Source organism: Sipha flava, unplaced genomic scaffold, assembly GCF_003268045.1.
Source record: "Sipha flava isolate LNK unplaced genomic scaffold, YSA_version1 117_pilon_pilon, whole genome shotgun sequence".
In the NCBI taxonomy this organism is placed as follows: domain Eukaryota; kingdom Metazoa; phylum Arthropoda; class Insecta; order Hemiptera; family Aphididae; genus Sipha; species Sipha flava.
Window position 1 is genome coordinate 126,234 of NW_020271741.1, and position 26,230 is coordinate 152,463.

The following is a 26,230-nucleotide window of genomic DNA, read 5'->3' on the forward strand; positions in this document are numbered from 1 at the left end:
ACATGATATAATGTTAGGTTAGCTATATAGTTCATTTGATTTTCTGCGATTTTAAATTAGATATAGAACATGTTTAAGGCTCTACTCTTTAGTAAACATGTTTCATGAATTTCAGTTACAAAATGATTCAACAAAAAATCAATAGCGGTGAACCCAGTTATTTATGACATATTATAAATATTAAGTATCCACATATAAAAATGGTATAATATATTCACATTAAAACCTCATATTATATGAATAACACAACCATGTTATTATGGAAATAAATTAATTTTAAATATATTTGAATTATTAATGAAATTAAACGAAAAATAATAAAATTCTTTACATGTATTTTATACAATGTACGTTTTACTGATTACTGAATACAAATTTGGTACTTACCCAGTAGTCAACTGTCGGAGACCGAAATAAAATTTTTGTGGACGAAATATATTTAGTAAAAAACGAATACAGTCCACGGTTATTTATTATAAACCATTTACATTTCATTCAAACTTCAATATTTGTTTAAGTGATTGATAATGGTTAATGATTAAAATTAAATTAATAATAATAATTAAATTAACATTGTTAAATTTATTGAACGATTGTATCGCCCAAGAAAAAAGCGAATTTATAGAAACCGATTAGATCAGTCTTTCTCAAAGTGGGCGATAGCGCCCCCCTGTGGGCGTTGGTAGTCCAGGAGAGCGGTAGGATGCCCGAAGAAATTTTGGGGACGTTGAGTTGGGTTTAGGGGGCAATACAAAAAAAAAATATATGTATATAAATATTATATTATACTAAAAAAAAGTCTCATTTATATATTTATACATAATAAACATACTTTTAGAATTGACCACAAATGAGGAAATCAAATTCAAATTCAAGAATGGCTATCAAGAATTTTGGATGCAAAAGCCAATCATGGAACTGTACCCTAGTTTATGGTCGATTGTTCAACGATTTCTGATAGTATTCCCATCATCGTATTTGTCTGAAAGTGGATTTAGTGCTATAGCAACACTGCTAACAAAAAAGAGAAATCGGTTGCTTGCTACTGAACGCGGTGATTTACGGCTGTTTTTGAGTAAATTTGAGCCAGATATTAACAAACTCGTTAATGCGCATCAAGTTCATCCATCACATTAAGTAAATTTTAAATTTTGAATTTATAACTTTTTTTATAGCATGATTTTAATAAAAATACTTTTAATATGAATAATTTTAACAATAAATGTTTCGTTTTAATAAAAATACTTTTAAGTACGAATAAGTATGCGTTTTAATTGCTGTCATCCAAAAAGCTAATTTAAAATTTATGTTAGAACTCAGAAATAAGATATAGCATATTTATATATTATAAATTTTAATATCTGTTTTTAAAAGAAATAAAAGATGGTAAGTTAAAATATTTTTTTGTGGGGGGGGGGGGGGGGGGGGGGGGGCGCTGGAAAATTATTGATTCTCAGTGGAGAACTAACCGATTTCTCGGTGGATGAAATAAGTTTGAGAACCTGTGGATTAGATCATTTCAGTACTTGAGATGAGATTGAATTTTATAATCGGCTTCGTCTATCAAAACGTGTTTTGAATGTAATATTGACATTAATTGTGAATAAAATTCAATCTTCTACCAACAGGTATGCTAAAATTAAACGAAATTAAAAACTTAATACAAAAGAAAATGTATTTAGGTATACCTTACAAAAATTATTTTTAATTTTTAGAAATCATGCCATTACTCCTGAGCAAATGATGTTATTAACGATAGATCAAACACGTTTTCCGCGGCTTATCACGGCGAATAACTGTCACGTTAGAAACCGAGCGACGCGTGAATCGTATATTTGTTTTCACCGTGCTGGGGAACTGTGTCAAATCGTAAACATTATTTCTGCCGGAACACAATGAAGTCGTAAAAACGCCTCGTTCGATGCGATACTACAATTTGTTTATGTTTGAAGTGTAGTGCGATATAAGACATCGACAACACTAGAGCTGATAAAAACGAATAAAATATAATTTATCACGAGGGCTTCGTATCATTCGTACAGACGTTTCGTAGGTCCACCGTCGTAGATAATAATAATAACAGTAATACAATGTACCGTACAGCAGTACGCATGTATAACCGTACAGGGTAAACCTATGTATACCATTAAACGCGCACAGAGGGCTCAAACTTCAAAAACTTGGAACAGAATAATTTCGCTTCTTTTCCCTGCGAATGCGCCGGTCTGCGAAAGTATCCTTCGCATATTGTAATTTCGTTTTATACGCAGCACAAAGAACCGCAGTTTATAATAATTACGCTGTGCACAGAGCTTATACATAATAAAAATTATATTACGTAGACCAGTCTTGTAGATTGCAACTTCATTTAACTACGAGCGAACCGAACGCTTTGATGTAGCTAAACCGGCGCACCGATCACGATTAAACCGTCCGGAAAAATTTCATGCGCGCGTACGTACAAGTACATGTAACATCATAAAGAGTGTTGATTGGGTAGCCAACAAATGTTACGTTTAATAAGATGGATTGCAGTGAGTACCACGACGTGCTAATAGCCGCGCGTAAAAATAAAAAAATATTCTATTTTTCGATTTGTACACCAATAATATAGCGTTCACTTGCAACTACTGCCCACACCGTCGTCGAAGTGACGCCGTCTACGCAATAATTATTATAACACGTATACATATATATTCACTTCAAAGTCCAACCAATATGTTAATTACCATAATATGTAAATGTGTTACTAAACAATGTATTACGATGTACGATCTCTGGACGGTGTATAAATATACTTAGGTAATTTAGTCGTTTTAGTTGCTCCAAACATGCGTGGATATAATATTATATTAATGTATTATTATAACAGGCGTAGGATAGTATACATAGGTAAATTTTAATAATATATAATACCTATCTACTGGTCGTAATTAAACATTAATGTTTGACTTAGTACACATCTGTATAAATTATTGTACGCTAGAGCAAGAATTAGGTGATTTAATTGTTATGATCGGATATAATTTTTTCCAACATTACACTGAGGTCGTTTATCCGGGGCAAACGCGAACACTTGGCGTGTTGAAGATCATTACAAGTAAGTTCGTTGAAATTATTTATGTTTTCTAATTGTTAGTAAATTTATCGAATATGCAATAAACACTTAATGCATTCGATTCGACATGTACGTCGCGTCAATCTGAAGTACTTTTTTTTTTCATAAGAAATACGTTGTCGGCTATTATTACGCGTTTCTGGTTTCGATCGAGAAAAATGATTTAACGAAATAACTAAAACCAAATAACGTTTCATATCATTCAATTTTAAATAAATACGACGACAATTCGTGTGATGCAACTTATGTGAATATAAAAAGAGTAAAATATTCATTAATAATAATTTGTTTATCGCGGTATACAGGGTCTATACCGGTTTCTATGTTCTAGAGCAGCGTTTCCTAAACATTTTTCTGCCGGTCCACATTGAGATAGTAAAAATAATTACGAACCCCTTAGTACAAATAAAAATTAAAAAACAATAATAAATAATAAAACTTTTTATATTTTAAAATTACGTTTGCGGACATCCTCCGGTATACGTGCGAACCCCTAAGGCTCCGCGGAACACAGTTTGGGAAACACTGTTCTAGAGAGTTCAAAAAAGCGCACAGTAGTCTGAAATCCAATATAAGTGGAAAAAATTATTTTATCACAATAATTAAAATTAAATAGATCTAAGATACTGGAAAAAATATTTAGAAAAAAGAAATATTTGTTTACACCCGTTGAATTGTAATACGAATATATACATTTTTTAATTTAAAAGTAAATTTTTTCGTAATATATGATATTATGTACAAATTGTTTGTTAATGTTTTAATTTTATTCCATTTTCATCTTTCACAACTATTTTCGAAGTTTATTTTGGGCCTTTCTATAATTTTTTTTTGTCCTAATATTGGTAATTTTAGTTCAGATTTAAGCCACTCACTATTAGCCTGGTTAAATTTTATATGATTTCGTGAACTTATAGACTAAAGTCTTTGTAAAAACTTTAAAATGATTTATTCAACTCATTTTGTGTATTGTGGCTCCCATGGTTCAGTTTCGTATCGAGCCTTCAAAATGTCAAGTAGGTATCTTCTTGATTTTATGGAGTGAGGATTCAATGGACCTCTATTTTTTAATTATGTATATAAAATCATCGTAAGAATAATAACGAAAATTAGAATTATTAATAATAGTTTTCGTCAATATCTGAGTCCATTATATCAACATTTCTATTGGAACTAACTACAAAAAAAAAAAAAAATTAAAAATTAAGACACAAATGGACGCAAACCAAATTTTCAGATCGAATAAAATAGAATATGTACTGTAGTATCTATGTATTAGTTAACGATTATTTTTGGTTATTTTTCAATTATTCAATTTTAAATATAAGTATTACCTTTTTTTTACTAATTTTCCAATTATATTTTATACCTAACATCATAAAAAATATATTATAGTTATTGAACTTAGCTTGGTTTTCGAAATCCAATTCCCATTCGAAAATACGTAAAAATGTAAAATATAACTAATTAATACGAGTGGAATGAACGACAAAACTTGAATTAATACAATAGATTAAGTATAACAACCGAATAGGTCACACATTTGTTTAATGAATAGCTAAAAAAAAATATTAACTGTAACTGTAAATCACGAATTTGATTCAGCATAGTTTTATTTTTATGTATATTATTGGTAGAAGTTTTACCCTGGTAATAGCAATAACCACTCAGGGGGAACTCAACATTGTTTTGAAATGAATAAGTAGATATAAAACATAGAAAAAGACAAATTGAATTTTAAGTGGACTGTATAATTGGATTATGAAAGAAATTTGATAATAATAATGTTAATGCAAAACCAAATGGTAACTAAATAAATAAATAAAATGTGTTGCCCACACGGCACTCACGAAATAATAAATTACAATATAATAATAATGTGCCTTCGACGGCTAGGCCCGTCGGCCTTTAAACACAAATGAAACAAATATGGTCAACCAATACTCACTTGTGACTATGTTGAAATGGCTGATTCCATCCACGCGACCGCACCAACCCTGTGATCAGACATTTGCCTATGACGGCACACCGCAGTGTATAAATGAAAATAAATCACAGAATTGGTACGTGCGACCACTCAAGCACAGTCACCAACGAAAAAACTGCAATGGTCCACAGCCCTGGACAATGAAACAATGAATGAAAACCACGTTATTCACAAAACGAAAATGCTACTAAAAAAAACATGGTTTGAATGAAAATAGCTGCGGACGTACGAAAACTTGAAACGAAATAAAATTTGATGTGCACACCTCGAAGACACGAAAACGAGAGCGAGATGGGGCCGACGACATTCACCACGAAGGCTAAGGCCGCCGGACACCACAATGAAGATAAAATGCCCCAGTGCCACCACACAAAGTTGAAAAACACTCGAAATTAATGAACTTAGTGGCACTGAGAGCATGACTTGAAACTTACACGAAACATAACCGATAAAATTTTAAAACGTGGAATAACGACATTTTCATGCGATGATAACAGCGCGATTGCGTGCCCGGCCGGTCGCACACGGAGGCTTATCATCGCCGCCGACGAAGGCTGCGGATACGTAACGCACCGCTACGCATCGCACGAAAATGATAACATAAAATAACAAACAAATGAATTGATAAAACATAAACAATTATATTAATATTTTTTTACAAAAAACCTATATGTATATCCTACACAACATAAATGTAGAACCTCAGATAATAGTGTGTGTTAAAGTGTGTTAGTATACACTTAATATTATCTGAGGTACTACATTTATGTTGTGTAGGATATACATATAGGTTTTTTGTAAAAAAATATTAATTCATTGTACTTTAAAAATGTACTTTTTTCCACCTAAATTGGATTTCAGACCACTGTGAAGCGGGATTACGTATGAAATATCTGCCCTCGCATCCGATATTATATTATAATATACATACAAATAAAACTGTATGCTGAATCAAATTCGTGATTTACAGTTACAGTTAATATTTTTTATTAGCTATTCATTAATATATTCATCAAACAAACGTGTGACCTATTCGGTTAAATTCGGTTCACTATAAGGTTATCAGGCTTCTTGTAGCTATTGATTGTAACATAATTATCACATGAATGAATGAAAACATGATTATAATTTAAACGAATAATCAAACTTAAATAAAAAAAAAGTTTTAATTATTGTTGTTCTGTTAAATCGGGCAGCAGATTCTTATGTTTCGAATGCTTGTTTTTGAATATTTGGACGTTCCTATAACCAATGTATATCGATTTGACATTTTAATAAACGTTTTAGTATTTTACAAATAAACAATTTCCATTGTATGACTGGAGCTTCTTTATTACAATACGTGACGCGTCATATATGTATTTGTGAGTAATTAATTGATAAAATATATTATAGCTTATAAAGTTCTTATCGGAAATAGTTCACAAGACGGTTAATATCGTTTTATATTCGATTAGAATGATTATTATTTACTTCCATATACGTTGTGGAGATTGCCATTCCTACAAGACTACGTAATTACATAATATTTTATTTTTACATACATAAGTATAAGGCATTTTATTGACTTTCATTACTTATTGCGCATTTTGTACATAAAAAATGTGCTATTCATTCAAAAGTATATGAAATAGTTATAAAAATGTAATAAGACTCATTCAATTATAATTACTTTCAAGTATACTCCAGCAGTACTTAACAGAGTGTATCCTGATTTTTAAATGTTTAAATACAAGTAAATCAACATGCTTTCGACCAGGGCTTTGCACCCGAATTAACACGAACCCGTAACACCCCTAAAAACCCTTAAAAAATTAAACACCCAAAGCCCATATAACCCGAATGATTATTTTTTTAAACACCCGAATTAACCAAAACCCGAATAAAATATTGGTTTTAACCCAATACCCGAATAATTTTTTATTTTACTATCTTTATGTGACATATCATTTTGTATATATTTGTTGTGGTTATTTCAATTTTGTCATTAGTTGTTTAATTGTAAAATTATTATTCACAGGAATAATTTCACAAATAATATACAAAATTGTTAATTAATCTAAATGTATCTAAATAAAGACAATAACAATTGACCAATGACAGGTGTGCATGAATGGTATGTTCAATGTTCAAGTGTAAACAACTGAGATACTAATTTTAAAATTATCCCAAGCGGATACGTCGTATTATTATAATTTAATAGGTAATTTAATCGGTAGTTCTACGAATCACCGAGTCATTATTTATTGCAATACCGTAAGGCTAGGGCCACACTATGCGTTTTGTCGGTTGCCGATAATCCGGAACCGATCGATAAACGACCGCAACATCCATAAATAACATATAAATAACTAATAAACGGCATTTTCGGGGCCACACTGATCGATTCAGCTAACCGATTTAAAACTCGTCGGGACGAACCGTAACGTGTTGCGGTTTGGCATTGCCGATGCGTTTCGGCAAGTACTTCAAAACACTTTATTTCGTATTGTGCCGACCAAACTTGCGGATTATCGGTTGCGGTTTACCAATACACATTTCGTCGAAATCAAATCATTTAAAATATTATATACATATTTAAGGTTTCTTATTCTATATTAGTTTATAAAACAATATAATTATCATGAAAAGTCTACAATCTGATTATTATGATAGGTCTATCTTTAGCAGTATATAGTAATAATATAATAATAAACCAGCTAAATTTCGTTGAAATCAAATATAATATCACAGTACTCTAATATTTCCAAGAACATATTATATTGAATTAAAATATTTTCCGCGCTTTTTAAATCAGCAACTGATAAAACGCGTAGTGGTGTGGTCGGTCTTCCCGATTGCGGTTTATCGGGATGCGGTTCATCGGCAACCGACAAAACGCATAGTGTGGCCCGAGCCTAAGTCTGAAATAGAAATGATGTCACGCGTATGATTACTTAAATTATTGTTCGCGTTATTCGTATTTGTTCAGTGTATGACGTGTAGTAGACATGTCTATGGCGTGAATTGTCAATTTTTGTTGGTGTAATAATTTCATTGTAACATTCAATAGTATAAATTATTATTTTTGTATTACGCTATGTTCTAGCTAGTGCGTTTTTAGTGTGTGCACGCACCATAAACCATAAACGGAAATTCGGTGAAATTTGTGGGGGCTGAGCATTATTTTTTTATTACACCTATAGATACCATTGTGCGCAATTATTTATTTCAACAAGGCAATTTACGAAGTTTGACAATTTGACATTTTTAATCAACAATTTAAACAAAAAAAAAAATTAGGTGTGTACGCGAAACCTCAATGGTCGGACAGAGGTAATCCAACGGCTTCGCTACACCTGAAATAAACCCGACTATAACGTCAATCAGCAAAAGGAAATGAGGGACAGAGGTAGCCTCAGATTGAGTAAATAACATAAATTATGGTACCGTTAACTTATATTAAAATAAATATCCTATAATAATAACGATGAAAATAACTATACAATTAAAAATTAAAAAATTTAATTAAAAAAATTAACAATAATTATAATAATACATTTTGAACAATAAAAGAGTTCAGGTCACGCTACGCGTCACCGGTTGTGATCATAAATACCTCGAACGGTCTTATGGTCTGTGTGGTTGCGCCCACGCGACCGTGCGCACAGCACGTGCGACAGCCACCAAGACCGACGGATGTCGACTACTTCGGAACAGCTCACTGGACGCGACCAACCTCGACGACGGTGACACTGCCGATGGCCTGAATGGCGATGTGGAAAGTACAAGCCACGCACACGAAAATGACGGACCACGGCACAACTATTTGGCCTATGGAACGGCCCAACCAAACACTCGTAACGGAGGCGTAGGAGATAGTACTGTGTCTCGCATAGTCACGTGATGACAATCTCCAACAGGAAGACAACAAAAAAAAACACACAAAATACAATTTGGCACAAACGATCTGCGCAACCCGTTTACCTGTTCGCAAGTGCCGCCTCGGAGCGTGATGCCAGCGCGATGAAGTGCGCCGACCGAAAAGTTCGCGAAAATTCCATCGTCTGCATGTTATCGGAGTGAACCGGTTGTTGTGGCCAGATACGAATAGCTCGTTCGAACAAGGTGCCTTATCTTAAACATTTTTGGAGTAGGTATTCTAAACAGAAATTATTAATTAATTAAATTAAACAACCTATACGGGTATTATAACATATTATTAATATTACATTAATTGAGATCGTTCCAAGTCATGACAAGAAGTTTGTAAAATCTTACGAATTTGATTTAATTTTTATCACTCAATATTTTTTTTTAATTCAGCTATTAAAAATGTATTTTACAATTATAATAATTATTGTATTTTTAGTCACTTAACAATTTTTAGGGCTAGGGGAGCTAAGACTTGTACTTTATATTTCTGGGGGTGGGGCTTAGTCCCCTCAAGTACCCCCCGATTTTGCCTATACCACAAACACAAACTCGGAATACGAAATAGTTTGTTTTTTGTCGCATGCGATATGCCCGCACTAACTAGGAGTAGGACATAGTGTTAGTATTTTTAATTTTAATAGATATTATAATTTATAAGCTTCATACACATATTAAATAATCCCCTCTTCCCCGAAAATAAATCGTAGTTACACCATTAATTGAAATTAACATAAGGATAGATTAATTTAAAAAACTGTTGCACAGTTGTATAAGAAATTGATATTTTATTACATAGGCAGGTAACAAAAAATATAAATATTTCATTATTGGAGGGGGTACTCAGCTACCCAACCACCCTCCACCAAAGAAAAATAATATTTTTCCTTGAATACTTAACAGCCGTATTAACAATATTAACCCGAATAATAACGGTTATTAACACCCAAACGTTTGTTTAAATGTTGGATTGCGGTGTTTGAACACCCGAATAAATTCAACACCCGAAACCCGAAAAAATTATTCGGGTGCAAAGCCTTGCTTTCGACATTCTACAAGTATTTGATCATTAAATTAAAGTTATCATGTCCAACAACAGAGTTTAGTTACTATATATTATTAGGGGCGCGTATAAACTCCGCCACAAGTACCTTTTTTTACTGTAAACTCCGAAAGAAAAAAAAAATAGGTAAAATTGACGTGTGTGAAGTTAGCCCGACAATTATAAAAAATACTTTCCAAAATAATTGTAACCTTATTTTCTTAATTTGTAACTATTTGTTACCAAGTTTTTAGAATTTTTAACCTCATTTTTTTAAGCTCCGGGTACTTTCTCAATGAGAGGCTAACTTCATGCAGCCCCACCCCCCAATTCAACGAAATCGTCCAAAACAAATTGTAACATATAAAACTCAATTAGTGACTATTTGTAACCAACTTTTTAGAATTTGTAACCTCATCAATTTTGAGTACCGATGGATTTCTCTAAGAAGATATCTTTATAAAAAAGTTAAGATTGTAGTTTATAAAATCACCCAATTAAATCAACTCACCTAGAACATTTCGTAAATTGAAGAAAAGAAATCTATATTTAAAAAAAAAAATCGGGATTGTATAAATATGACTTAATTAACTTGAATTTTACTTTTATTTTTATTCGATTAGGCTAAAATATGTTTTATAACATACTCAATTTATGAACATCTGTATATATAAAACAGTAAGCTGATTAACTGCTATCAACGCACAGCTCAAACCATTGGACGGATCTGGCTGAAATTTGGCATACAGATAGCTATTATGATGTAAACGTGCGCTAAGAAAGGATTTTTCGAAATTTTGAATTTAAAGGGTTGAAATCGGTTTAATATTTTTTGACCAGGTCGATAACTGCGCTATTGAAAATTAATTATATTAAATAAAACTATTAAAAAATTATTAAAAAACTATTAAAAACTATTTAAAAACTATTAATTTTATTTTTGGTAGTAAATGACGGGTATTACATAAATATTAAACAAAAAGATCCCGCAACAGGTGCCAAAACAAATAAGAATGTTAGTTCAAAAAATTATGATGCATATCGGTTGATGATTAGACGCGATCAGGACTAAGTTATTTTACGATGCATAAGCTTTGTCAACAATTCATGGTCGAAATATGTATAAAGATAGATAGCGAACGATTTCGATACTTCGATTTCGATTCAATCAAAAAAAGCTGCGTGCAAAAGATTCTCAAAACAATTGTTAGATATTGGAGATGGGAAAGTTACTACAGATGAAACGGGATGTATAAAATTACCGAACGATTTCTGCACAATCATTTATTCGCAAGATGCTCTCATTGACCAGATATGTCCCAGTGTACACAGACAATACACAAATCATGAGTGGCTGGCAGAAAGAGCAATTTTAGTAGCAAAAAATGTGAAGGTCAACGAATTGAATCTCAAGATACAAAATTTGTTACCAGAAAACTTGGTGTCATACAAATCTAGATACAGTTTGCGATGCTACTGAAGTTGTAAATTATCCAACAGAGTTTTTAAACTCATTGGATTTACTAGGCATGCCACCGCATAATTTACAATTGATCATTACAATTTACCATCGATAAAATACCTCCTTCAGAGTCATTTAAAGTTGTAATACATGCAGATAAAAAACCACCAGAAGAACATAGAGGCAGGTATAATGCACCAACGGCAAATGAAGTTGCTTTAGTGTTAGTAGATCAGCAGTTTGATTGAAGAGACATCATCCTCGAAAACCGAAGTAACTCACTTCACCGTATCAGTGAGATACATCGAGCATACGACGCACTGCAGTATCCTTTAATGTTTTGTTGGGGGGGATTATGGGTTTGCAATCAATATACCACAACGTGATCCAAAAACCAAGTTACCGCTTAAAAAAACTGTCTCTGCATCAAGTTTTTACTCATATAAAATAATGGTCAGAGAAGGGGAAGACAAATATTTAGTTAATTATCGTTCTCTTTTCAGTCAATATTTGGTAGATGAATACGCCAAAATTGAAACTGAAAGACTAAATTACATCAAAAACAACCAAGCCAAATTGCGTGCAGATAGTTATATTCATTTAAAAGATGCGATTGGACGACGAGACATAGAAGCTAATCAGTTAGGCCAAATGGTTATACTCCCGTCAACTTTTACTGGTGGGCCAAGGTACATGCACGAAAGAACACAAGATGCTATGACCTACGTTAGACATTACGGTCGTCCTGACCTTTTTATTACTTTTACATGTAATCCTTGCTGGGACGAGATAAAAGAGCTCTTACTTCCCGGTCAATGATCGACATGATATAATTGCAAGAGTGTTTCGGTTAAAAGTCAAAAAGACCATGCTTATTGACAAAAGGTAAAATATTCGGAGAAGTGAGATGCTATATGTATTCAACAGAATACCAAACTGTAGAGAGGTTCAGGTAGTTGTAAGCTATAACTTATTGAATAGGTTATGATAATAACTAAATTAATATGTATAAAATATTATTTCAAAAATCTTAATTAATTTAAATTTCATTAGATTTAACAAAATTTAATCTTGGCAGGTTACATACATTTATATACTTAAACCCGGCAACGACGGATAATTCAGCTAGTTTTTATATAAAATAATAGATGTGGTTTCACATATTTGGATTCTGTACACTTATATTTTGTTCTTTTTTTTACCAAGTTATTATGTATTTTCCAATAACCTTTAATTCGTTTGCAGTGTGTTACATAGTGACCCATGTTTTTTACATCTACATCTCCAATGTACGAAATTATTGACTGCAGTAAAAACTTAGTAGTTTATAATAAATTACCTCCTTAAATATATATGAATAGTTCTTTTTAGTATATAACTGTTTACCTTTCTTTTCCAGCAAACAAATTTAATGGTACATCATCGACCAAGATTTTATTTTCATTTATCGTATTATCCTTAAAAACATCTGTTTTCAATAAAACATGTTCCTGCAGTACTCTTATATAATTTCTACTTATATTTTCGCAGTTTGGTTACTATTTTTATTTTTTTTTCCGTTACATATTTATTTAAATATGTATTTATATCTTCTAACCGTCCACTACTATTAAACAATTCATTGAGTATTATTTTTGCATTATAAAATAAGGTTTTTGTGGTACAAATGGTGCATTCTAATATTTGTATACTGCTAGGTATATCAGAAAAAAGCTTGTTAAGTAAAGCAATAACATTGATATTTGCGTCCAATATTGAGGTTCAAATTCTACTGGTCACACTTTAAAAAGTTCAATTTCTACCAGCAAACTACCGTGTTGATCATAAGTTATGCTTGTAACTTCACGAAGAGGATATATTTTCATAGTCTTATAAAATGATTCATTTTATTATTATCAATAAAAAAATTATACCTTTTGTTATCGATATAGCTTACTATTATAGCTACTAAAAGTGAATCAAAAATACAAGAGTTAAATATCAGAATTTTATTATAATCTATCTATACTATATATAAAATTGTAAGGGTTTTTCTTCGACCGCGCTAACCGAGAAAACTACTGAACCGATTTGGCTGAAACCCGACACTCTGCTGAAGGTTTTAGTACCACTTTTGTCAGTAAAAAAGTTCATAAAAGTTCATAAAAAATTAAAAACAATTGTACCTATATTGTGCGTGTACCTATATTATCAATCCGAGATTGATTATTTAAATATTAAAGCGCTTCAAATTGGGTGAATGACTATATTATGTCCTAAGTGCCATGCAAAAAAAATGGAAAGATGAAACCCATGGACTTTGCTGCGCTGACGGTAAAGTTGTTTTATACCAATTTGAGGATCTTCCAGACCTAATTAAAAGTTTAATTGATAATTCTCACCCTCTATCAAAACATTTATTTGATAATTCTAGACGGTATAATACTCTGTTTCAAATGACATCGTTTGGAGCAAACGAAATAGCTGAAGGGAACTTCATGCCCTCTTTTAAAATTCAGGGTCAAGTGCATCATTTAATAGGTAGTTTACTACCCGAAATTGGAAATAATGCTAATTTTTTACAAATATATATATTTTAAAAATTTTAAATTTCATTGTTACTTCAAGAATTAAGTATTAAAGTTATTTAAGTACCTAAATCAAAATTATTATATTATTTTATATTATTTTATAAATTAAAAATGTACAGTATAAAATTCTATTACTTATTTATTATTATTCAATATTTGTTTTATGTATAAGCATAATTTTATTTTGTAAGTTAATCTTTAGTCAATAATTCTGTCTAGGTATTATTCAATACTATGTCATTATTATTTAATACTTTTTTAATATTTTATTTAATATTCCTGTAATTCAATAATGCCAAAATAATAAAAATATTATAAAAAGTTAAGTTTTTTAGCTTTCTGACATTTTTAATGTTCGGTTCGAGTTTGATAAAATATTTGGAGGTTCGGTTTGGTTCGGGTTCGGATAAAAATATGTAAGTTCGGTTCGGTTCGGGTTCGTCAATTTTAAGAAAAGTTCGGTTCGAGTTCGGTTTGACCTAACAAGTCAGGGTTCGTAACATCACTAGTGAAATACAATATTTATACTTTATACTTCAGGTAATCTGGTAATAATTTTTGTTAAATATGATGTACTGCCGTCTGCTAAATTAAAAAAATTCTTATTATTTACTTAATTTTTTGAGTTATTGACAAACACTAATTGATTTATATTCGTACGTGACTTATTTTTTAAATCTTAAAATAGTTCCGACAGCCTTGTATCTTTTTTAGCCTTTTTTCTTTGTATATTTTACATCTGTATGAAATACAAGTAACAAATATTTTAACTATGCATAAAATGGTTTAAAATGTTTTAGTTCTATATTTTGTTTTTGTTTTAATTATTTTACTTCACCTTAACACAGCAAAACCAGGAATTTTTATACTTCACGTAGTTTTTTTTTTTAGAAATTACGAGTCGGCATAAATTAAGTTTCAGTCGGCAATACTTGTCCCCCCCCCCCCCGACAAAATTGTATAACGCCGGCCCTGCAAATTAACGTTATTATTATGTATACGATATAATATTGACGGAAAATGATACACGCAATTTAAATATTTTCCGTAAAACTCTTTGGATGACGATTTTTATTCCGTACGAATATATTATATTCTTCGTGTCGTCCACGAGTGTATACGATTAAGTTTCACGGTATGCATATATAAATAACGTGAGTGCGTGTCAAAATGTATTCATACCGATTTTTATCCGCACAGCGCGCGTAACACACTCAAGCATTTTTTTCGCATGTGTATCGGTGTAATAATAATATGTTACTATAACTAAAAGAAATATGATGTATCATCGAATCCCCTGCTGTTACACAACGAGTGCAAAGATACCGCGAATAAGATATTGTTCGTTTTACATGCGCTGTACAGAAATTTATAATTATTTATTAAAATATTATATTATTTATTTAAATATTTAATACACAGTGTATATGTAAATTGTACACACTCTGTATACGGACGGCACCGAGCCAACGAATGCGGAACTGGGGTAAGGAAATTACAAGAGGATTACAAATGGTGGCCAAAGCGAACGACGCTCCGTCGTGAAATGTAAAGTCATAAATTGCTTCGGTATAAAAGTTCTGATCTGTTATTAGGTTTAAAGATGAGACATGTACAATGTGTATCTATGTTATTGTAATCAGTGGACATGACGCATAACGGTCTCGAACGATGGGGGAGAACCTAATAAAACGTCCGAGAAAATGTACACTCTACCACCGATCACTGTTATGCAATTACATGTCTTTCATGTAAATATGGTCCCGTGGAAAAATCTTTAAAAGTGTATACGTTACTATATATTACACACGTGAGAAATAGGAAAATCATGAACAATATGAGTTAAACTACACCAACGAATAACGCAGTGACAATTGCTAAATCTAAAACACAACTCGTGTGACACTGCGAGGACAGAATGGAATTGATTTTAATATATAAAACTAAAAACGAAGAGACTACCGTTTGGTGTTCCGTGTTATTTGCCCGTGACATTACCACGTGATTAATGTTAAACGGGAACTTGAAGAAAAAAGTACATTTTTTTGTGAACTTTAAAAACAAGAGCAATGGATGTACACACGTTTTAGTATTTTTTGACGGATCGTGAACGGTAAAATATTCACCATAAATGCACAAAATTATATTTTTATAATTTAAAAAAAAATAACAATCGATTTCAAATTGAAATTCAGTACCTATCTCTAACTAAAAAATATAATTTAAAAATATAATATAATTTTATTATTTAAAATTTAATGTTTTTTTGGGCTCAATCCGTATTACTGACTATAAAGACGAAAGAATTATTAGCATTGATTGGACTTCGGATCATATTACGATATTATCGTTCGTTAAATAAATAAAATGAGACGACTAAAGCTTAAACATTACGTTTAAAATGTGCACACTGTATATAGGTATATACTTCATTCATATTTACGTGATATCTGTAACCATAAATATCATTTTATAATAAACATAAAAACACGATTTAATATGGTAGCAACAAAGGGTAAAAGCAATCATATTTAAATGTTAATGACTCCTATGAATATATTCAGAACATTGTAAGTCTAACTACAGGTGCATCGATATCGTATGCGACTTTAACGAAAGAAAGGAAAATATCCGATATCAATATTGTTATAACCAAGGCTCGGAATTTTAGGCATTTACATATTTGTTTAGAAAATGCATATTAATATTCTGATCTGATACAAATTCGATCCATAGTACGCAGACAAAAATTGTTGTTGCTTTCAAATCATTTTGCTTTTTCGTTATTTTTGTAGGAATTCTCATATTTTAGGTTTAAGAACTTTTATATGCACAGAGTTAACGAACATTTTTTTTTTTTACAAATTTATAGTTCAACAAAAAATATAGATCTCAATGCACTTGACAATTATATGATCTCTATTCTACTGAAAAATTGTAATAGTGATCGTCGACTGTCCTAAATATATTTTTATATACATTTACCAAGGCCAGGCACATCGTCAAGGGAGGGCCTTAGGGGACCTGGCCCCTTAAGAAAAATTAGTGGCCCCGAACTGACTCCCTTGATTTTGATTTTTATATATTATGATGCTTAGTTGTCCCAAACCGGCTAAATCCAGAATGTATATTCCATATGGGCGATTGTAAACTCCACTAGAATATCAATTAAGATAAAAATATAATAAAAGGTCTAATGTAAACTTCGCCAGTTTCTTTTCTTACCTGTAATGGGTATATGTAAACTCCTCCAGTTTTTTTTTTTTTTTTGTTCACTTGCTCAGTGCTCACATTGCTACGTACCTCACATTAAATACGTTGACATTTATTGCGATGATGTATGTCAAAATTTATAAAATTATTGTCATGGTTCGATTCATTTCAAGGTGGATATATATCCACATTGATTCATTTATTAATAATTTTATCTTCATATTATCTGAAATTAGTATTTCCAATGATGATAGGTAGGTAATAGGTAGGCAATAGGTAGGTATACTTTGACCAACATAATCGTTCGTAGTCTGCATGTCTCAGTGTATATTTTGTGTTGAACGAAGTATGTTGTAACAAAATAATAATATAAAATTAATTACTGGTCAACGAGGCAATTTATTGGTTTTACAACTACAAATATAACAAAAATATAAAATATGCGTCTGGTGAAATAAAATGGAGGTATGATATTATATATTATTATAATAATATTCACTTATTATTACTTATTACGTATTACTTTTAATAATATATCATATTAATTTTATACTACTACTCGATTTTCTTCACTGGCGGAGTTTACATGTATTCAATTTTACTTGATTTATTTTTTTGGTGAAGTTTACAGTAAAAAAAGGTACTTGTGGCGGAGTTTACATGCGCCCATTCTATATAGTTAACGATCGTATAACAAAAATTAAATTCTGAGATTCCATTATTTAAATACTTCTCACTTGACAATTTGAGATAAGACAATAATACGTATATTAATAGATTGAAAACTAGGAATTCCAAATACGGATATCGAATGCATATTTGATAAACACAACTACAGAAAGGGATCGAAAAATGTTAGCCCCCTTATAGAAATATGTTTGGTTACGCGCCTGACCAAGGCATTATTATTGTACCATAATAAAAAATAGTCTTTATCAGTATTTATACATTTATCCTCAAGAAAATTAAAAGTTGAATAAAGATTGTGTTTTTTGTATAACAGGTAGACACAAGAATACTCAAGTGTTCAGTGCTTATATTTTTTTAAATTTACTCTACTCATACATTTTTTTCCCCATGTATTTTATTCAATAAATTACATATTTTTCATATTTTTTTCTGCATATTATGATGTTTTTAACGCACGTATATGCGCATATTTGAGTACTTATTAGCATTTAAATTTCCGAGCCTTGATTATAACTTATCAGTAAACGAAGTTAATACAAGTCGAGAAAGAAATCTATTGGTTGTATCATCTTGAAAGGGAAAATAACGATAAGTGGTGAGTGCCATCAATCTCAGGGATCGATTCATAATACTCTTTAAAGTCGCTAGGTGACTTAAAACGACTGGACTGAAACCGTTTTATTTTCTGTAGTATTTTATCGCAAAGTACTCGTGATTTAACCAATTCATATACATTGTTGTTTTATTTATCGTACATGTAGTTTGTACTAGAAGAGTATTTTTAGTAATTTGATTGTAACTTGAGGCTTTTACAAGGATGATCTAAAGTAAAATGTAAATTATATTAATAACGTCGATTTATAAACACAAGTTAATAGTAGAGTTATTGATATATGCGTTAATTAATATAATTTAAAAGAAAATGTACCAGATAACAGACCAATTTTCATTTTTTTTTTTTACAACACTGTACAATTTACGAGCAGTTAGCATTGAATTGAAAAGTATATTTATTTTATTTGTAAATTATAAACTGAAACGTAATTCAAGTATTGCATAGTGAAAATCATCATATTCATTTTTCGTTCGAAATGCTATGTTTAGTCGTAGCTTTAACAATCGTAAGGATATAAATCAAAAGTAATAAAACTCACTAATACCAACAATAGTATCCACATGCATTATATTCTCTCGTGGTTCAGCGTTTCCTAGATGATTTATGCGAGTTTAAAGACATAACTTTGAACTGTATGTAAGCAACGTTATTCTAATTACGTATGTAGCTCACGGTTTTCATTATTTCGCTATCGCAAACTAAATTTGAATTATACTTTTTATACTATTTTAACCCGAAAACAGTGCTACTGGTATTTAAATTCGAACATGAAGCTATATCAACTCAAGAAACAACTGAAACCGAACAGTTTCAAATCGTGTTTGACCCATGTAACCGAAGTTAGAAAATGAATAAAAAAAAATTTAAAAAATATCTTTTATAATCCTTGGAATAATATAATATTATGCGAATATATACAGCATAAATGTATATACTCAGGTATACAGGGCACATTAATATTAATACACAAACGGTAAAGTTATTCGCATTGTTATTTAAAACTATTCAATTGTTTATTTACATGTTTCTAGTCCATGCGGTTTAATCAATAAGTTACGGGTTTTAGAGTCATTTTGAAAAATATATATATATAATCACAACATTATAACTCTTACGGTTATATTGTATCGTCGAATAATAATATGAATATGACATAACAGTTTTATACATATTCAAATAAAATGCTAAAATACGCATTATACCAACGAACGTGCATAAGAGACTCAAAGGAAAATGTATACCTACTTTTTTAATGTCTATTTTTAAAGAAACTGCCATTTGTTTAGTATACTCTTAAAATGTCTGCTATATTTCCATGGTCTATCTATTTTTAAATTTTTTTTTTTTTTATAATGTTCATTATTTCTGGTCGAGCACTCCAAGTAGAGATCTACTGTTATTGCGTATTATAAATATCGTTAACCATTAAAAAAACTAGTTTTCTGAAAAATAAGAAATGCTATAATTATGATAATCAAACGATATGTATAAGTATATCGTGTAATTATTAATTATAGTATATTCTTTTAAATTTTCCTTAGAAAAAATTTAATTTTGTAGCTGAAACTTGAAAAAAAATTACGGATGCATATTAAGATTTATATTACATTTTTTAAATAAAATTATGACTAATTCTTTACAATGACATTTTATATAGCCTTTAAACATGTTTGCAAAATACACGATTTTTGGCTCATTTTTGGTAGACGATATTTAAAATAAGCCATGAAGGTATATAAAACTATGAATAATACTAAATAATATAATAATTAATAATAAATAATATAAATAATATAATCGGTTAATATACACGGTGATTTTTTGTTTTTTTTTTATTCTATTTTGTTGTGCATCAAATATTAAACCTAAAACCTTAAATAATTGATAAGTAATGTATTATTAAGTTGATAATTGACGATACTGACGTAAAACGTTGTAATAATCGATTACCTCGGACAGGGCCGCTCTTAGGATTTGCGAGGCCCGGGGCCAAAAATCATTGCGAGGCCCTCCTAGTTCTCAGCATCTACTTAAATACTTAATTATAAATAAAATGTTTTATTATAATTATAATTTTTTAATTTTACGATAGCGAAAAAGTAAATAATACATTTTATTATTCACTTTTATAAATTATTATAATATTAGGCGTTAACTTTATTATTGATGTTTATATATAAAAAAAAAAAAAAAAGTAGAATATTGAAATACAAATATATAAATTTAAACAAAATTAATTTTCCTCGCTTTTGCTTCTGAAAATGTTGCAATTAAATCACCATATTCTAAATTCTCACAAATTTCATTTTCAATTGAAATAATGGCAAGGTCAGAAAGTCTCTTTTGAACCATATTAGTCCGCAAATAATTTTTAATAATCTTCAGCTTCGAAAAACTTCTTTCGGCACTAGCTGTAGTTATTGGCATTGTAAGCATAATTCTTAAAGCTATAGAAATATTAGGGAATGAATTGCAAGTCGTATTTAAAACATTAAGACATTCCAATGAACTTTTTTTTTCATTTAAAGTGTGACAAAATATTTTTATTTCATTAAATTAATCAATACCATCTATGTCTTGACTATTATTATCTGTCAGTAATATTTGTAAATCCATACAATGTTTCCGCAATTCCACATCATCGATGGACTTAAGTTTATGTACAACATACAAAAAACCAAAATTATTTGAGTGGTGATCTAATTGTTGAAATCTTTCATTAATTGAAACAATTGCTTGATCAATTATGGGAAGAAAATATTCAATATAGAATTTGTTTTCTGCTTCTTTAGGTCCAGTATCCATCAATTCATATTGATAATGACGTTTTTTTTTTGAATGCCTAATTTGTTTAAATTCAATTGATATTTCATTTTCCTTACACAATTCTTGTGCGATATATTTTGAAGATTCAAACCCTTTAATTCTAAAATCTTCAAGAAACGTTTTCAGGCCCCTCATAAATTCAACTGCAACACTCAATTCTATAGTCTCATTTTGAAGGGTTTTACTGACTTTATTTATTGAAAACAAAAGCTCATACCAAATAACTATACTTAAAACAAATTCATAAGTAAATTCATTATTTGCTAAAGATATAGCTTCACTTTTTATTTTTGGATCTTTTGTAGTATCACCTATTTCTATTAAAGCATTATATATTTGATCCAATTGATAACGAATTGGTTTAACCAATTCAATTCGACTTTCCCATCTTGTGGTAGATAAAGGTTTTAATGTAAAGCTTTTAATGTGTTTAAGTAATATATCCCATCTTTCTGTTGATGCCGAAAATATACTGTACATTCTTTGAATAACACCGAAAAAAGTCATAGCATGTGGTACGGATGATGTCATATCTCCAAGTAGCAAGTTTAAGCTGTGAGCTGTACATGGTACAAAAAAGGCCTTTTGATTTTCCGAAATTATTCGAGATTGTACTCCCTTATATTTTCCTATCATATTCGCCTCATTATCATACGCTTGGCCTCGACAATCTTTTAAATCAAGGCCAAGTTCTTTAAGTTGTGATTTTAATTCATTAGTTAAATGGTATCTTATACACTTATAAAACTGGACAATCATTAGATCCGGACTCCGTGTATAAGATACCATTTCGATAAACTTTAAAATTAAATGGAAATATACATCCCGCTGCTATAAACTCACAAAGCCCATCATAAGTTTCATTTTTTATCATATCAGCATAATATTCATTGGCCGTTGAGTAATTATCACCATTTCTATTGTGGGACATAAATGAAAACTTGGTCCAGTCATTCACCACATGTGCAACAATTAGTGATCGCACCTCCATCGCATTGTCTTGTGTTCCGTGTATTAAAAAAGAAAGAGCTCGGAATAAACAGGCACCATCGCCAACAATGGCGACAACAGTATGTTGTTCAAGTTCTCCATTAACTAAAAGACTTTCTTTAGCCATTTCTTAGGTAATTAAATTAAACAACGTTAAATTAATCTTCCTAACAACAAAAACCGAACACGGAAAAATCTAAAAAACTAATCCGGCAGTAAGCTGTTTTATATTACACTTGTATACCGAAACCGTTAATTGGTCCTTTATCGAACGATGGGCTATCGCTACGACAACGACAACGACAAAGCGACCAAGCACATATAATTTACAGCACGTGGGCATACATTTTATATAAGCAAACGTTTTCGTCATGCGCAGCTATAAATATAATATGTAGGATAATCACAATAAACGACAACGGTGCTACCGCGGCTCTATCCGCCGACAACGCGTTAACGCCGACTTAGGACCTTTAGGTTAGGCTAGTTAGGTTTAATAATACAAATTACATGTAAAAATTTTCTTTTACCGATTTCAACCCTTTAAATTCAAAATTTCGAAAAATCCTTTATTAGCGCACGTCTACATCATAATAGCTATCTGTATGCCAAATTTCAGCCATATCCGTCCAATGGTTTGAGCTGTGCGTTGATAGCAGTCAATCAGCTTACTGTTTTATATATACAGAAGAAGATAACGCGTGCAGTAAACATTACCCCAAGAATCTCATTAAGGAAACTCAAACTGGTGATGACGGTTATCCAAAGTACAAGAGACGTTCAACCGATGACGGTGGATTTTCCGTCAATATCAAAGGCGTAGATATAGATAATCGTTGGATAGTTCCTTATAATCCAGTACTGTTAAAAACATGTAACGCTCACATCAATGTGGAATATTTCAGTTCGGTGAAGTCCATAAAATATATGTGCAAATACGTAAATAAGGGCTCGGATCAGGATTCATTTGCCTTAGAAAATGAGAAAGACGAAATAAAAACTTACGAAAGTGGACGATATATAAATTCATCAGAAGCCGTGTGGCGAATCCTTGAATTTCCAATTCATGAGCGTTTCCCTACCGTTGTTCACCTTGCTGTCCATTTAGAAAATGGACAAAGGGTTTACTTTAATGAACAAAACCTACATGACAGAGTGAATAGTCCTTCTACAACTACACTTCTCTCATTTTTTGATTTGTGTAAAGTAGATGACTTTGCAAAAAATTTGCTTTACCCAGAAGTACCTGCATATTACGTTTGGGACAAAAAAAAGTTCCAAAGAAGGAAGAGAGGATTAAACGTAGTTGGCTGACCAGATATCAAAAGAGAACACGCTCTGGGTAGAGTTTATACGGTTCATCCAAACAATACAAAATGTTATCACCTTCGTATGCTTCTCCATGAAATCCGGGGCCCGATTTCGTTTGAAGCGTTGAAAACTGTAAATGGTCAAGTATACCCCACTTTTAAATCCAGGTGTAAGGCTCTATGGTTACTTGAAGATGATGAACATTTGTACGCAGCACTAGAAGAGGCAGCACTTTGCCAATCTCCACATATGATACGGGATCTATTTACGATTATATTAGTGTTCTGCCAAGTAACAGATCCCTTATATCTTTGGGACAAATTCAAAGAATACCTATCTGAAGATTTTAAAATACGATTAGAACGACAGGATTCCGTGGATGCAGAATACTTCGCGGACGTAGCGTTGAACAAATGCTTATCGGTAATAGAAGATTCCGTGTTAGCATTAGGTGGTCAGCCACTTAAAGAATATGGCTTACCTCAGCCAAGAAAATCTGAACAATTTGATAATAGAGAGTATCTCAAGGAAACAAGTTATGACTTAGTAGCCTTAGAAGACGTCGTAAGAAACAATGAAGAATCTCTGAATGACGAACAAAAGTTTGCTTACAATCAAATTATTACAAGTGTTAATGATAAAGAGGGTCGAATATACTTTTTAGATGCTCCAGGTGGAACTGGAAAAACTTTCTTAATCAATTTGATTTTAGCGAAAGTTAGAAGTACTCGCGACTTTGCCTTAACTGTAGCATCTTCTGGAATCGCAGCAACACTGCTCGAGGGTGGTCGAACGGCCCATGCTACCTTCAAATTACCACTCAATCTAACAACTTCGGCCACTCCCTTTTGTAATACATCAAAACAAAGTAATTTTGCGGAAGTTTTAAAAGATACAAAATTAATAGTGTGGGACGAAATTACAATGGCGCATAAGGGTGGTGTTGAGGCTTTAAATAGATCTCTAAAGGATATAAGGGAAAATAAAAGGGTAATGGGTGGTGTAACGGTTTTACTGGCTGGAGCTTTAGGTAGACTCTACCAGCAGTACCAAATGGGACCAGAACTGATGAAGTCAAGTCATGTCTTAAAAGATTTACTTTATGGCCTAAGATTAATATACTCAAACTGTCAAAAAATATGAGGGTACACTTGGGAGAGGAAAAGTTTGCTGGTGGATTTTCAGATCTTTTACTTGAAATTGGCAATGGTGATTATTCATCGTTTGATGAAGTGATAACTATCCCAGAAAATTTGTGTACAGTTGTAACTACGGTTCAGGATTTAATATCAAAAATTTATCCAGATATTGCTCATATTCATGATAAGCCTATGGAATGGTTGTGTGAACGTGCTATACTCACTCCAAAAAATGACCAAGCGGCGGCTATCAGTGATACACTGCTGATGTCTTTTGAAGGGGAAGAAAAAGTATATACTTCTATAGATACGGTGGTCAACATGGACGATGCAACTAATTATCCGGTTGAATTTTTAAATTCATTGAAACCACCGGGCATGCCATATCATAGGCTTATTCTGCGTATGGGCACACCTATTATGTTGTTGCGAAATTTGAAACCACCTAAACTGTGCAATGGGACCAGGCTTAAAGTCAAAGCTTTACATCGCAATATAGTAGAAGCCACAATTTTAACAGGATGTGCAAAAGGGGAAACTGTGTTTGTACCACGAATCCCTTTAATTCCGAATGATCATCCGCTCGAATTTAAACGATTACAGTTTCCCCTGAAAGTCTGTTTTGCAATGACTATAAACAAGTCTTAAGGCCAAACTCTTAAATTTGCAGAAATAGATTTGCGAGAAAACTGTTTTTCACATGGGCAGTTCTACGTAGCTTGATCACGCGTAAGCTCACCCAGTAGCTTGGTGATTTTGTCGCCTACTAATAGATCAGTGAAGAATATTGTCTACAAAGAAGTTTTGTAGATAACATATTGAAAAACTATTAGTAAAACATTTATTTTGAACCTTTAGTGCTAAAATTTATCGTGAACAAAGCTTCTGCCGCCAATAGCTATAACTTATCGAATAGGTTATGATAATAATCATTATCTTAAAAACTAAATTAATATGTATAAAATATTATTTCAAAAATCTTAATTAATTTAAATTTCAATAGATTTAACAAAATTTAATCTTGGCAGATTACATACATTTATATACTTAAACCCGGCAACGACGGGTAATTCAGCTAGTAATGTATAAACCATGTTTAATTTATACTGATTTTTTAATATTATTTATTATTGTTAGTTAAATAATGTATTTTTTTATAACATTTTACTACCAAAAAAAAATTGACTTCACATTATAGTACCTACCTATTATAGTAAACCTTTGTGAAGAATATGTGTGATGTGTGTATAACAATTGTAACTATTACTATAGTTATTAACATTAATTTGTTGGTATTGAATTCAACTATAATTATAATTAGAGAACAGATAAAATAAAAATGTTGTAGCCCCCT

General features: G+C 31.3%; 1 protein-coding gene across 1 annotated transcript in view; it reads right to left on the minus strand.

Moving 5' to 3' along the window:
* Positions 1-9,227, minus strand: part of LOC112693628 (alpha-1,6-mannosyl-glycoprotein 2-beta-N-acetylglucosaminyltransferase-like) — a 79,361-nt gene extending 70,134 nt beyond the window's left edge. The window contains exon 1 of the mRNA XM_025568794.1: positions 8,704-9,227. The gene's annotated coding sequence lies outside the window, so the exon portion shown is untranslated. The remainder of the gene's footprint in view (positions 1-8,703) is intronic.
* Positions 9,228-26,230: the final 17,003 nt, after the last annotated feature.